Below are 4,951 nucleotides of genomic sequence, written 5' to 3' on the forward strand. Positions count from 1 at the left end.
AGAGGACAAGGCTGCTTCTTTTGAGATAGGCATAAAAGTGCTGGAACTTGATAGTAGAGTGTTTGCCTAAGCATACATGCAGGGGCATGGAGGGTGGCTGCTACCAGTGTGTGTGCACCCACACACGCACATGAACACACACACACAAGGCAGGACAGAGAGAAAATTTTGAATCCATGGGAAGGGAGAGCCCCTCACTTGCTGAGAATCAAGAATCCTGTATAGGTAACTTTTGCTTAAATCCTTTCTCCTTTCCCAGGTATAAACCTGCAATTTTCTAGGAATCTTATCAGAAACTCCCTTTCTATGAGTGATCAAATCCTAACTCCTCAGGGCAGCCTCATTGGCACCAGGTTTTATCTTATCAGATTGAAATTCCATTCACAGAATCTCCAGAGCCACCCTATAATCAAAACAATTCTTACCCACCCTAGGAGAAGTACCTGGAGAGACACTAAGGTTAGAAATGACTGAGACATTTATGTGCGATTCTCCCTGGAGATATTTATTTTATCTGTAGATGAGGGTGTTGCCTGCCTGCTTCTATGAGCTCCAGGAGGAGTCAGATCCCTGGAACAGAGGGTTGTGAGCCACCATGATGGAGGGAAGTAATTTCCTCTCCATTCCTGGACCCTATGATTGCAGAGCTGGAGGGACAGCGATTGTAAAGGTCAAGGATGAGAAGAAGGTACACTCAGGAGGCAGGGGGACACTTGAACCCTCTGCTACCCTTGGGTTCCTCGAGCAAGATACTTCAAGGGCATTTCCAAGTATTTCCTTATCAATAGTTATGACTAAAAGATCTTAAGATTTATTTATTTTATGTACATGAGTACACTGTAGCTGTCTTCAGACACTCCAGAAGAGAGCATGGGATCCCATTACAGATGGTTATGAGCCACCATGTGGTTGCTGGGAATTGAACTCAGGAAGATCAGTCGGTGTTCTTAACCACCGAGCCATCATCTCTCCAGCCCCTAAAAGATCTTTAATGCACTCATTTTGCAAACACAAATGGAATAGTGAAAAAAACCTCCGAAAACACATTTGAAAAAAAAAAGTTAAATACAGGCCAGGCTATGGTGGTTGTTTTTAAATGGGGTGTAGGCTAATGAGGGGGAAATGAGCGTGAGCGTGTGCCTATGTGTGATTAGACACACAGTTGAAGGCGGAAGCTTGAGAAAGTCAGAGGCTATTATCAGGTGGCTCTCCACTTTGTTTCTTTGAGACAGGGTCTCTCATGGCGTCCATCCATTCCACCATGCTGATTAGTCAGGACGCCCAGAGACCCTCATGTCTTTGCATACCCACTTCTGGGATTTCAGGTTTGCACCACAGCACTTGGCTTTTTCACATGCTACTGGGGATCAGAACTTTGGGTCCTCACATCTCTGAAGCAAACAGTTTGGAGACGGAGCGTCTCCCCAGGCCCACACAAGCACACTGCTTTTGAGGAAACTTTAGACGGTTTTGTTTTGCTGGTTGGATTTTTTTTTCTTCTTTTTGAGAAATTTCAGGCTTTTCAGTAAGGATCCACATGGCTGCGGTACAAGCAGATGACTGGAAACGTTGGAGCCAGCTGGCTGGTGTTCCTGACGCAGCCTCTCAGGGACCAGAGGTGGTGTTCTAGGTCCTGGCAATTACTTCTGTCTGGTGTAACAGCTCCGCACTGATAATGGTCCTAGCGCCTTTGGATGGACTGCTTATGAGTTGTTTAATATGCCCAAGTTAGAAAAATATCTTTCCTGGAGTTTGGAACATCTTAGAATCTAAAAATACTCCCCTAAAAGTGTTTGTAGTGCTCAGGCTGTGTGTGATGTAAAGGGGTACAGTTGACAGGAAGGCTTTTGAATCACTTGAGTGAGCTCTTTGTTCCAACCACACCTCCCCTCAACCCTGCTTTTAGGTATGTGAGGGAGGTTATGGAAGTTGTACCTGTCCTATTAGCCATACGTAGGTCAGTATCCTCTGACTAAAATCTGAGGCTACAATATGGAGGACAGTGGACACCAGACTCAGATCTCCAGGGGTGAGAGATGGGCATGGTGTAGCCTTGGGACTTAACTCAAATGGGTCACATCACCACCCTCGCCCTAATGTGGCTACAGGCTTCAAGCTCAGGAGTCTTATGATACTTTGCACTGCTAAGTGCAGTGCTAAGATTTGAGTCATTTTTTAAAGGCTCAATGTCCAAAGTTAGAAACACTGTCAGAGTGTCACTGGTGACACCCCAGAGACCCCTCCAGGCTATGCCTCTACCAGCTATGGGGCAGGGTAGTTGCTTAGATTGCTTTAAAGAAAGAGCACAGTACAGTCTATCCTCAGAGAAGATAAAGAGAACCTTTTCCATTGCTGGAAGGCAGCGGACACGCCTAGTAAGCGGAAGTCTATCTGGCTGCAGTAGTCAGGCCTTCTAGAATGCAGACTGAAAGCAGGTGAAACTGAAAGTCCAAGGGGCTGGGTGGGCTCTTCCGATCATTGTGTACCTGAAAGAGCTCAGAGAGAAGAAACTCTGCCCCCTACACACACACACACACACACTTTCAAGTTCCTAAATAGGAAGGAAGAAGGAAACAATCTTGATCACAGTCGGTCTGTCAGTCCTTCCGTGGAGCAGGACCAGGAGACCCCATCCTTACCCTGAGGGGGCGGGGTCCAGATCCAAGGCGATGCAGAGTTCCAGGGTTAAAGACCACACCGCTGAGACCTAGTGACCAGTGCCAGGATATCTGTCAAGGGGGGACTTGGATTGTCACATCCTTGTGATATCTTTAGGCTCCCACTTTAGGCTGAGGGCAGGCAGTGGTCCTGTGGATCCCGAGATCCACACTGTAAATCCCAGAGAGGACTTCATAATGAGGAAGGGGGAAGGGGAGGGGGAGAGGGGGGGAGGGGAGAGAGAAGGGGGGAAAGAAAAGGGGATGGGGTAGGGGGAGGGAGGGGAAGGGGAGAGAGGAGGGGAGAGGTGAGAGGGAGAAGGGGAGGGGGAGAGAGGGAAGGGGGAGGAGAGGAGAGGGGAAGAGATTACCCTGAGGGGTGAATGCTATGGAGACAAATCAGCAAGTTAGGTCTGTCCTTGAGTTGCTGCCTCTGCAGCTGGCTCCAGCCTTCCCCGAGGCAGAGTAACAAGGCAGCAGAGCACAGGATACACCTGTGAAGCCGGCCACCCCAGTTTCCCCAAGAGGGTACCGAGATGGGCGGCCCTTTGTGCCGTGGCAGAACAGTTGAGTGAAAACAGGCAAGAGGAAGTTGATCCAACTCCTGCCCCTGCACTGGCCCAGAGTGGGGCTGGACGCCACGCCACCCGAGTGCCCCATCCAGTATGCGGGTGCTATGGTCACGCCCAGCTCCTTTAAATCACCACTTGAAAAGGCTGGTGATCCAGGACAAGGGTCTACCTGCAAGGAAACCAACGTTAACGCTGCAATAAGGAAGAGCCCATCGAAGAGCCCATCGAACCGGGCGGTGGCGCACGCCTTTAATCCCAGCACTTGGAAGGCAGAGGCAGTTCGAGGCCAGCCTGGGCTACAGAGTGAGTTCCAGGACAGCCGGAGCTACACAGAGAAACCCTGTCTCAAGAAACAAAAACAACAACAAAAAAAAAAAACAACAACAACCAAAAAAAAAAAAAAAAAAAAAGGGCCCATGCAGAGAGAGCTCCTTCAGATTAGGGGACCAGGATACTGGACTGGAGACTTACCACTGCAGTTGGGCAGGTCATTCACACAATCACAGCACCAAGGGACCACCCTTGGACAGGTGAGTTCACCTTAAGGCATGCAAAAGAGACAGGCAGAAGTGCTTTCTTTGATAACATAATACAAGCTGTATTTTTTTTCTTCCCAGAATTCTAGCACAAACACATACACACACACACACACACACACACACACACACACACACAAACGAGCTTGCCAAGCAGTTCAACTGGGTCTTTATTCTGTCTCTATGTGTCTGTCTGTCTCTGTCTTCCCCGCCCTTTAATTTTAGATACTGGCCAGATTCTAAATATGCTTGTATGGGTCCTTTGGAATTTTTCCCCTTCCTCCCTGTGTCTGGGCTCCATGCTGGCTCAGCCTCTTTCCCCTTGTCTAATGTTCAGGTCACCTGCTGAGACTCTCAACTTCTCTTCTGCAGAAGAGGATTCTTCCTTCCTTCCTTTCTTTTTTTTCTTTCAAATGTTAAAAATCTGTCTCTAAGAATCCACTTGAGAGCCAGGCAGTGGTGGTGCACGCCTTTAATCCCAGCACTTGGGAGGCAGAAGCAGTTGGATTTCTGAGTTCTAGGCCAGCCTGGTCTACAGAGTGAGTTCCGGGACAGCCAGGGCTATCAGAGAAACCCTGTCTCAAACAAACACACACAAAAAACAAAACAAAAAAAAGAATCCACTTGAGGACTGGAAAGGTGGCCTCAGAGGTTAGGAATACAGACTGCTCTTCCAGAGGTCCTGAGTTCAATTCTCAACAACCACATGGTGGCTCAGAGATTATCCTATATTTCAGTTTCTGGCAACCATTTCTAACTTAAAAAAAAAATTATGCATATAGGTGGTTTGCCTGCATGTATACGTGCCTGATACAGAAGAAAGCTTCAGAACCCTAGAATAGACTTACAGATGGCTGTGAGTTGCCACGAACATGCTGGGAATCGAACCCAGGTCCTCTGGGGAAACAGCCAGTGCTCTTAACCATAGAGCCACCTCCAACCCCTCAAGCAAGCATTTCTTAAATGATTAACATAGCCATGTGCAGAAGTCTGACCCCAAGGTGAAGGAGGCAGAGGGACAGACTGCAGGAAGGCAGAGATCCAGACTCTGTCCTGCTTCAGTCCTCCACTAATATCTGCCCACAAGGCTTGAGACACACTGCTCTCCTCAACTTCGGCCGTAGTCCCCGGGGTGTATCCCACACAACAGTGTCAGAGTAGCGATAAAGGCGAGTTAAAGACAAAC

At 48.3% G+C, this 4,951-nt stretch overlaps 1 long non-coding RNA gene across 1 annotated transcript; it reads right to left on the reverse strand.

The window, feature by feature from the left end:
• Nucleotides 1–788: 788 nt before the first annotated feature.
• LOC127697271 (uncharacterized) lies at nucleotides 789–3,128 on the reverse strand. The gene is made up of 2 exons (XR_007980432.1): nucleotides 3,029–3,128; nucleotides 789–2,829 (listed from the first exon to the last, which is right to left on the reverse strand). It is a non-coding gene; the product is annotated as an uncharacterized LOC127697271 (long non-coding RNA).
• Nucleotides 3,129–4,951: the final 1,823 nt, after the last annotated feature.

The sequence above is a fragment of the Apodemus sylvaticus genome, chromosome 12, assembly GCF_947179515.1.
Source record: "Apodemus sylvaticus chromosome 12, mApoSyl1.1, whole genome shotgun sequence".
Lineage (NCBI taxonomy): Eukaryota > Metazoa > Chordata > Mammalia > Rodentia > Muridae > Apodemus > Apodemus sylvaticus.